The sequence below is a fragment of the Schistocerca americana genome, chromosome 8 (genome assembly GCF_021461395.2).
Source record: "Schistocerca americana isolate TAMUIC-IGC-003095 chromosome 8, iqSchAmer2.1, whole genome shotgun sequence".
NCBI classification, from domain to species: domain Eukaryota; kingdom Metazoa; phylum Arthropoda; class Insecta; order Orthoptera; family Acrididae; genus Schistocerca; species Schistocerca americana.
Window position 1 is genome coordinate 254,455,201 of NC_060126.1, and position 10,594 is coordinate 254,465,794.

The window sequence follows — 10,594 nt, forward strand, 5'->3', positions numbered from 1 at the left end:
TTGCGGAAAAACGCTATGAACTTATGCAACAACCTAATTGGTCGGTAGTTTGTTGGGGCGAAGCTGGCGCCCAGCGGGAGGGGGGGAGGGCACAGTGGGGGCAGCTGACCCTAGTAAGAATTCGTTTACGTTATGAATATGAAAAAGAGCCTGTAACCGCTGGGCCCAGATTTTTAAGACATAAATTCCTAGAAACTTATCAGTGAAATGAGATGAAAATTTCAATAAAATGATGTAAAACTTACGTAAAACATACTGCGTTGACTGAGTTTTAAAATGGACTAGAGAACAAAGAAAAATCTTACAGGATTCTGGAACTCAAATTACATAAATTGGCACATGTGAGTAGGACATATGCACTGAGGGTACTATATAAACTTAATTTTGTGTATAGAGAGTTCATCCATTCCGGGAATGGAGGATCTTGACGAGTTTTGCATGTTATCTTCATTGATACTGGCAAGATATCGGCCCTAAGGACTCCAAGACTTTCGAGACTGTTTTAATTTCAAGTTTAAGTCAAATTACAAATGACAAAACAAATATGTTTTGGTGTGATATAATCACAAATTAACAATATTCTGATTTTTTTCTCCTGTACTTGTACTGTCAAGCCTTTCTTGCTACCAAATCACATGATTCTACATCAAGGGGAAGTATCCTACAGGTTTTAGTGAGTGAGTCTGCGTATATCAAAATAAAACAAACAAACAAACACTGTCGGAACAGGCCTTGAAGAACCAACAGTACCCACCGGCCACCATGTCATCACCGGAGGCAGATACTGAGTGGCATGTGGTCAGCACTAATCTCCCAGCCGTTGTCAGTTTTCCTGACTGGTGCCACTACTTCTCAACCAACTAGCTCCTCAATTTTCCTCACAAGTGCTGAGTGCACCCCACTTGCCAACAGCACCCGGCATACCCAAACGATGACTCATCCAAGTGCTAACCAATCCTGAAAGCGCTTAACTTTGGTGATCTGATGGGAACCAGTGTTACCACTGTAGCAAGGCCGTTGGCGCGAGTCTCAAAATACACGACGTAAATGGTCATATCGTCTGATTGCATTGGCATAGAAGGTAACATTTTTTCACCAACAAAGGATTTAGCTGAATCTGGTGAGAGACTTATAGGCAGATAGGATGAGATGTAGTGTGCTTTATCAGATATCAGGAAGAGGAAGACTGGACGTTTTTTATTGCTCTGGATAATAAGCTGTGTGGACAATGATACTGTAAAGGCAGGGAAGAGTTTCGTGATAGGCTCCAGGACATTCCTTGAGGTGGCGGTAGTTTATTGTATTGTGATCCGGTGCAGTGTCTCGCTTTTTAGCGAGTTTTTCTGTAATGTCTTTAGCTGTTATTGGGGTGTTTGTTCCTGTTCATGGAGTGCTGTGTAAGAAGTGGAAGTTTGATGTGAGTAGTGGGATAGCTGTGTTGGCACATACATACAAATACAGATCCACCGAGTAATCAAAGATGGGATTATAAGGGATGCTGAATGTATCTTCCAGGTAGGATGGGAAGTGTTTGGCTTTGGTGAGGTTATCAGGAAATGGTTTGTTGTTATCTAGGATGGGATAGATGGGAGTGGGGTTATTTCTGGAGAGCCTATGAAATGCTTTCCAATACTCTGTAGAGTTTATAAGTGTTTCTTATAGTTTAGTGCATGTCATGTCTTGTCCCGATGTCGTTCAGCTTGTTATAACTGTTGGTGGCAGTCCCAGTCATGAGTACGAAGGAATTCTCTGTAGAAATGGTGGGATTCTGGGAGCAGGGCAAGAGTATGTTGAGGAAGAGTAGGACTACCACAGTAGATGGCTGGGAGTAAGATGTGATTGGAAATTGCATCTGTGATGCTGTGTCGTGGGAAATCATCCTCACGTTTTATATAGTCACGATTTTGAAGGCTGAAACTGTGGCTTCGATTACAGTATGGACGTTGACACGGCATACATTATGCATTGCAGTCTGCACAGGGATACTCGTGGATTTGTCACGTATGGTGATTATGAGAGGGATGAGTTGGGTTTGGTGCACAATATGAGAGCTGGAGAAGGACAAGTAAATGAACACTCCCAGTTGCATCTAGGATCAGTTGTGGTACACCTTAAGAAGTTAGGGGAGACAATAATGGAACTGAGCGTAGTATCCGTGTCAGGACGGGCGTCGCCAGAGATGTGAATATCATAGCTATTGAGAAGTTGATATACTGAGCCACAATTGTTTCTTGGCGACTGCGCGGGAGTGAAGGTGGAGGTCAACAGTGAATATGTACGTGGTAAATGTTCAGTCCCCACAAGTTAGGAAATCGTAAGGGATGGGAGGGTTAGTATATATGAAATGGTGGGGTTGAAGAATGGTTTCGTTGAGGAGGACAGCATGTATTTCATGTTGTCAGAGGGTGTAGATAAGAAGAAATTTATTGGAATGGAGGGTATGGATATCTTGATGCAAGATGTTGTATATCTGCTCTAATCTACATTTACATGGATACTCTGCAAATCAAACTTAAATGCCTGTCAGAATGTTCATCGAACCACTTTCACAATAAATCTCTGTTATTCCACTCTCGAACAGTGTGCTGAAAAACCGAACACCTGTATATTTCCGTGACAGCTCTGATTCCGCTTATTTTATTATGATGATCGTTTCTCCCTGTGTAGGTCCGCATCAACAAAATATTTTCCGATTCGAAGAAGAAGGTTGCTGATTCAAATTTCTTGAGGAGATCCCGCCGCAACGAGAAACGCCTGAGTTTTAATGATGTCCAACCCAAATCCTGTATCATGTCCGTGTCACTCTCCTCCCCTATTTCTCGGTAGTACAAAACGTGCTGCTCTCCTCTGAATATTCTCGATGTACTCCATTAACGCTATCTGGTCAGGATCCCACACCGCAAAGCAATACTCCACAAGTGGACGGACAAGCGTAATGTAGGCAGTCTCCTTAGTAGATCTGTTCCATCTTTTAAGTGTTCTGCCAATAAAACGCAGTCTATTGTTCGCCTTCCCCACAACGTTTCTATGTATTCTTTCCAATTTAAGTTGTTCCTAATTGTAATTCGTGGGTATTTAGCTGAATTTGCAGCCCTTAGATTCGATTGATTTAACGTGTAACCGAAGTTTAACAGAATCCTTTTAGCACTCATGTTGATGACCTCACAATTTTCATTATTTAGGGTCAATTGCCAATTTTCGCACCATAATTTTTTTTCTAAATCTTTTGCAATTTGTTTTGATCTTCTAATGACTTCGGCGTCATCTGCAAAGAATTTAAGACCACTGCTGATTATCTTCTAAATCGTTTATATAGGTAAGGAACAGCAGAGGGCTTATAACACCACCTTGGGGTACGCAAGAAACCACTTCCGTTTTACTCGATGACTTTCCGTCAATTACTACGAACTGTCACCTCTCTGACGGAAAATCACCAATCCATTCGCATAACGGAGACCGTATTCTATAAGCACGCAATTTGATTAAAAGCCACTTTTGAGTTACGGTGTCGAAAGCCTTCTGGAAATCTAGAAATACGGAATCAATATGAAATCCATTGCCGATAGCACTCAACACTTCGTGTGAGTAAAGATCTAGTTGTGTTTCACGAGAACGACGTTTCCTAAATCCGTGTTGACTGTGTTCTCTGCGAAGTAATTCATAACGTTCGAACACAAGATGTGTTCCAAAATCCTGCTGCATATCGATGTTGATGATATGAGCCTGTTTTGTGGGTTACTCCTATTGCCTGTCTTGAATACTGGTGTGACCTATGCAACTTTCCAATCTTTGGGTACGGATCTTTCATCGAGCGAGCGGTTGTGTATGATTTTTATGTATGGAATTATTGGATCAGCATACTCTGAAAAGAACCTGATTGGTGTAGATTGAGGACCGGAAGACTTGCTTTTATTAAGCGATTTTAAGATACTTCACTATTCCGAAAATATCTGCTTCAAGTTACTCATGTTGGCAGCTGTTCTTGATTCGAATTCTGGAATATTCACTTCGTCTTGTTTGGTAAAGTAATTTGCTTTAGCAGCACTGTCATCGTTGGTATTTCTATTGCTATCGCGCAGAGAGCGCATTGATTGTGTCTTGCCGCTAGCATACTTTACATACAATCAGAACCTCTTTGGACTTTCAGCCAGGTTTCGAGACAAGGTTGCGTTGTGGAAACTACGAGTATTATAAGCATCGCGCATTGAAGTCCGAGCGAAATTTCGAGCTTCTGTAAAAGATCGCCAGTCTTGGAGATCTTGAGGTCGTTTAAATTTGGCAGGCTGTTTTCGTTGTTTCTGCAACAGTGTTCTGATATGTTTTGAGTAACATGGGGCATCATCTCCGGCGTTTGTTAATTTGTTTGGTGTAAATCTCTCAATTGCAGTCGATACTATTTCTTTGAATTCAAGCCTCATCTGTTCTGCACTACGTTGTTAATTTGTAAGCAGTAGAGATTGTCTCTCAGGTGGGCTCCAAGCGAATTTTTGTGTGCTCTTAGGAATAGAAATATTTTTGGTTTATTTTTGGAGGATTTGAGGGTTCCAGAATTCAGTCTCGCTGCGACAAATAGCGTTGTCGTTGTTTACTAATCCCTATATCCGTTTTGATTCTCGTTATTGACTCAGGATTATTTGTTGCTAAGAGATCAAGTGTGTTTTCACAACCGTTTACTATTCGACTGGGCTCATGAACTAACTCCTCGAAATGATTTTCAGAGAATGCGTTTAGCACAATGTCGGATGACATACCTTGAAGTCACCACCAACTATAATTGTATGAGTCGGGTATGTGTTGGAAATTAGACTGAAATTTTCTTTGAGCCTTTCAGCAAGTTTTATCATTAGAATTGGGAGGTATTTAATAGTATCCAATTATTATTTTATTACGGTTGCCGAGAATGACCCCAACCCAAACTAACTCATTTGCCCCATTTTCAGGAGAACAAATAGGTGCATGAGTGATAGGTTTAGACTAGAGTTTCGAGACGATCAAAAATGAAATAGGCGCGATTCTGGGAGTAGGTGACATACGTATTGACATGGAAGATGATGCAGGTAGCGAGGGTTCTTTGCTGTGGGATCTCTCAAACGCTTGTATGTTTAGCAGGACTAAGATTATGGAACGGATAATATCTTTAGTGGTGGTGGAGGACGGCAGGTATTGTTTGTGGAGTGGCGGACAGATTGTGCAGATGGGGATGGCGAGTCAAGATTCTTGGGGAGAAGGTTCTGATTTGCACTTGCAGCAGTAGGTAAGGAGAGGCTGGACGCAGGATTTTACAGGTAGGTGGGGATTTAATCTCCGGGCATTGTTTGATAGATGGTGTTCCTCGCAATGTTGACAAGTGGTTGGATTTTTTACAATTTTCAAAAAAATGGCTATGAGCACTGTGGGACATAACATCTGAGGACATCAGTCCCCTAGACTTAGAACTACTTAAACCTAACTAACCTAAGGACATCACACGCACCCATGCCCGAGGCAGAATTCGAACCTGCGACCGTAGCAGCAGCGCGATTCCGGACTGAAGCGCCTAGAACCGCTCGGCCACAACAGCCGGCTTCCAATTTTCTGTCAGGTGATATTTATATGGGGGGTAAAGCTGACAGCAATATGCTTGTGTGGTAAATTAAGGCCCAATTTTTTATTAGTGTGTCAGTAGTGTCGTGATTTAGAGAATACTCCTATTATCACTCCGAATGTGGAGTGCCTTGCATGCATTGATGCCTGGTTGTGAGTTCAGTTCACATTTGGCTGTATTTAAGTTGCCGGCCGCGGTGGCCGAGCGGTTCTAGGCGCTACAGTCTGGAACCGCGCGACCGCTACGGTCGCAGGTTCGAATCCTGCTTCGGGCATGGATGTGTGTGATGTCCTTAGGTTAGTTCGGTTTAAGTAGTTCTAAGTTCTAGGGGACTGATGACCACAGAAGTTAAGTCCCATAGTGCTCAGAGCCATCTGAACCATTTTTTTGTATTTAAGTGGTAATGAGGATAGTTGGTTTTAATGATGACGAAATCTCTCCTAGGGATGAGTTTCTGGATTTGTGTTGCCGGTATGTACTGCTGAATGTGTCTTAGGATTTAGAAATTTGGGGTCACATCTGCTGAGCATACGGAAGGGGAGTGGATTTGGTTTTGTGGTTCTGGGATGAGATCGACCTGCATATCATCAGTATCTGGAAGCGTTGGCTGGGTCATCCTGACGCTCACTTATACTTCGCCTTTTCGTAGTTTTAGTGATGGGTTTAGGTTGGATATGGAAGGGATTATATGGGATGACTGGGGGTAGGGAATGTTTGATTCCTGGTGTAACTGTCTACGTCATAGCTGGTGTTGTGGCTGGGGGCACTGGGGCTGTTCCTGCTGATGGCTGCTACTTTTGCTGTTGATGCTGTGGCTAATCATGCTGCTGGCGATGATGTGGTTAGTGCTGTTAGCTAGTGGCGACGGTGATGGTGCTGTGTCCTAGGGGGCCGGAGGCACTGCTGGTGATACTAAAATGTTGTGAAAAGGTCTTGTGATTGTTCTGCAGGTAGTTGTTGCCCACGTTGTTAGCCAGGTAGTCGGCGGTACCGTGTAGATTGTGGCTGTAGTTACATGCAATGTCCTCATTCTGATTCCTTGGTCATTGTCATATGGTCCAACAATGGAGATAGTATCCATCTGCGGCGGGAGAAACAGTAGTGTGCAGTACCGCCGTTGCTATCGACCGTTGTATCGACCCTCGTATCGTACAGGCTTTTGTTTGTTTGGGTAGAACAGTTCAGTGTCAGTTAGACCGTCAGCCAGAGCGCACCGCTAGTTCCTGCTGCTACTAAGGCGAGTACACCGTTCGTGTATTACATATTTTTACGAGCTTCAAACGGGAGCGACTTATTTTTAGTTATCGGTGTAGTTACTAGTTTATTTCTGTAATTTCTTGCGTGTTCGAGTGCTTACTAGGCACAACCTTTTATTTCAATAATAGTGTAGTGTACAGTACCGCCGTTGCTATCGACCGTTGTATCGACCCTCGTATCGTACAGGCTTTTGTTTGTTTGGTTAGAACAGCTCAGTGTCAGTTAGACTATCAGAGAGAGCGGATCGCTAGTTCCTGCTGCTACTAAGGCGAGTACACCGTTCGTTTATTACATATTTTTACTAGCTTCAAACAGGAGGAGTGCAGTAATGGGTAGGAACTGTGGTTGTTGTGTACAGATGCGAGCTGAACTGGCGACCCTTCGCTCACAGCTTCAGGCTGCGTTGGCTTCCGTCACACATCTTGAGGCTGCTGCCAGGGGGCGTCGCTGTGGGGGATCGGACGCGAGGATGCGAGGGACGTCGAGCACGTCCCACGTGTCCTCCGAGCGGTCACTGCTGTGACCTCCCCGGGTACTGCCTGTACTGAGGTTGACCTCTCACCCGTGGTCGAGTGGGAGATCATTCCAAAGTCTGGCAGGCAGCGAAAAACTTTCCAAAGGGCCGATCGTAGGGCCTCCCCGGTTCGTTTGGCGAACAGGTTTCAGGCGTTATCTGTGGTTGACGATTTCTCTGAGCCGGATGCAGTCGTCCACCCTGCCCCAGAGGATGCTTCTCGGCCCGCAAGGTCTGGGCATTCACAGAGGGTGGGTCTGCTGGTAGTTGGGAGCTCCAACGTTAGGCGCGTAATGGGGCCCCTTAGGAGCATGGCTGACAAGGAGGGGGAGGAAGCCAGTGTGCACTCTGTGTGCATTCCGGAGGGAGTCATTCCGAATGTGGAAAGGGTGCTTCCGGATGCCATGAAGAGTACAGGGTGCAGCCAACTGCAGGTGGTGGCTCATGTCGGTACCAATGACGTGTGTCGCTTTGAATTGGAGCATATTCTGTCTGGTTTCGGGTGGCTAGCGGAAATGGTACAGACTGCCAGTCTTGCTTCCGAGATTAAGGTGGAGTTCACCATCTGCAGTATCGTCGATAGAACCAACTGTGGTCCTTTGGTGCAGAGCCGAGTGGAGGGTCTGAATCAAAGGCTCAGGCGGTTCTGTGACCGTGTAGTCTGTAGATTCCTTTATTTGCGCCATCGGGTGGTGGGTTTCCTGGTTCTGCTTAATAAGTCAGGAGTCCACTACACACAGGAGGCGGCTACACGGGCAGCGGGGGCTGTGTGGAAGGGACTGAGCGGTTTTTTAGGTTAGAGGGTATCAGGGAACCACAGAAGGGGCGTCCGTCAGAATGTGGACAGGTAAAACACAGTAAGGTAGTTGTAGAAACGATTGGTATTGTAGTTGTAAATTGTCGTAACTGTGTTGGGAAAGAACCAGAGCTCCAAGCCCTAATAGAAATCACTGAAGCTCAAATAGTTGTAGGTACAGAGAGCTGGCTAAAGCCGGAAATAAGTTCAGCCAAATTTTTTTCAAACGATCTAACAGTGTTCAGAAAGGATAGATTAAATACAGTTGATGGTGGAGTATTTATTGCTGTCAGAGGTAGTTTGCCTTGTAGCGAAATTGAATTAGATAGTTCATGTGAAATAGTATGGGTAGAGGTTATACCTGACAATCGGGACTAAACTATTAATTGGATCGTTTTACCGACCCTCGGACTCAGAAGACATAGTTGCTGAACAGTTCAAAGAAAACTTGAGTCTCATTTCAAATAAGTACCCCGCTCATACAATTATCGTCGGTTGTGACTTCAATCTACCATCGATATGCTGCAAAAATTATACGTTTAAAGCCGGCGGCAGGTATAAAACATCATCCGAAATTGTACTGAATTCTTTCTCAGAAAATTATTTTGAACAATTAGTTCAAGAGCACACTCGAAGCGTAAATGGTTGCGAAAGCATACTTGACTTTCTAGCAACAAATAATCCTGGACAAATAGTGAGTATTGTGACGAATACAGGGATTAGCGACCACAAGGCAGTTGCTGCTAGGATGAATACCGTAACACCTACAACCATCAAAAAGAAACGCGAAGTATATCTATTTAAAAAATCTGATAAAAATACCCTTAACGCCTTTTTAAGAGACAGTCTTCACTCCTTCCGATCTGATCATGTAAGTGTAGGAAAGTTGTGGAATGTTTTCAAAGAGATAGTATCAACAGCAATTGAGAGATATATACCACATAAATTAATAAGTGATGGTACTGATCCGCCATGGTACACAAAACGGGTCAGATCGTTGTTGCAGAAGCAACGAAAAAAGCATGCCAAATTTAAAAGAACCCAAAATCCCCAAGATTGACAAAGTTTTACGGAAGTTCGAAATATGGCACGTACTTCAATGCGAAATGCTTTTAATAATTTCCACAACGAAATTCTGTCTCGAAATCTGGCAGAAAACCCAAACAGTTCTGGTCATACATAAAGCACACCAGTGGCAAGGCGCAGTCAATACCTTCACTAAATTCCAATCAAGAACAACTGCCAAGATGAGAAACATAGAAGTAGATATCCTCGGTGTAACAAAGCAGCTTAAATGACGTAATAAAGGCAAGGCCTCCGGTCCAGATTGTATACCAGTCAGGTTCCTCTCAGAGTATGCTGATAAAATAGATCCATATTTAGCAATTATATACAACTACTTACTCTCAGAAAGATCCGTACCTAAGGACTGGAAAATTGCTCAAGTCACACCAATACCCAAAAAGGGAAGTAGGAGTAATCCACTGAATTACAGGCCTATATCACTAACGTCGATTTGCAGTAGGGTTTTTGAGCATATACTGTATTCGAACATTATGAAGTACCCCGAAGAAACCGATTTATTGGCATATAGTCAGCACGGATTCAGAAAATATCGTTCTTGTGAAACACAAATACTGTTTATACTCATGAAGTAATAAGTGCTATCGACAGGGGATGTCAAATTGATTCCATATTTTTAGATTTCCAGAAGGCTTTCGACACCGTTCCTCACAAGCGTCTTCTAACCAAACTGCATGTCTACGGAGTATCGCCTCAGTTGTGCGACTGGATTCGTGATTTCCTGTCAGAAAGGTCACATTTCGTAGTAATAGACGGAAAGTCATCGAGTAAAACAGAAGTAATATCCAGCGTTCCCCAAGGAAGTGTTATAGGCACTCTATTGTTCCTGGTCTATATTAACGACATAGGAGACAATCTGAGTAGCCATCTTAGATTGTTTGTGGATGATGCTGTTATTTACCGTCTTGTAAAGTCATCAGATGATCAAAACGACTTGCAAAATGATTTAGATAAGATATCTGTATGGTGCGAAAAGTGGCAATTGACCCTGAATAAAGAAAAGTGCGCAATTATTCACATGAGTAATAAAAGTAATCAGATAAATTTCGATTACGTGATAAGTCACACTAATCTGAGGGCTGTAAATTCAACTAAATACTTATGGATTACAATTACAAATAACCTAAATTGGAACGATCACATAGATAAGATTGTGGGTAGAGCAAACCAAAGACTGCGATTTATTGGCAGAAGGTGCAACAGGTCTACCAAAGAGACTGCTTACACTACACTTGTCCGCCCTATTCTGGAGTACTGCTATGCGGTGTGGGATCCGCATCAGATGGGACTGACGGATGACATCGAAAAAGTCCAAAGGAGGGCAGCTCGTTTTGTATTATCGTGAAATAGGGGAGATAGT

The 10,594-nt window shown here is 43.4% G+C and overlaps 1 pseudogene; it reads right to left on the bottom strand.

Moving 5' to 3' along the window:
- Positions 1–903: 903 nt before the first annotated feature.
- On the bottom strand, positions 904–1,022 carry LOC124546101 (annotated as a pseudogene).
- Positions 1,023–10,594: the final 9,572 nt, after the last annotated feature.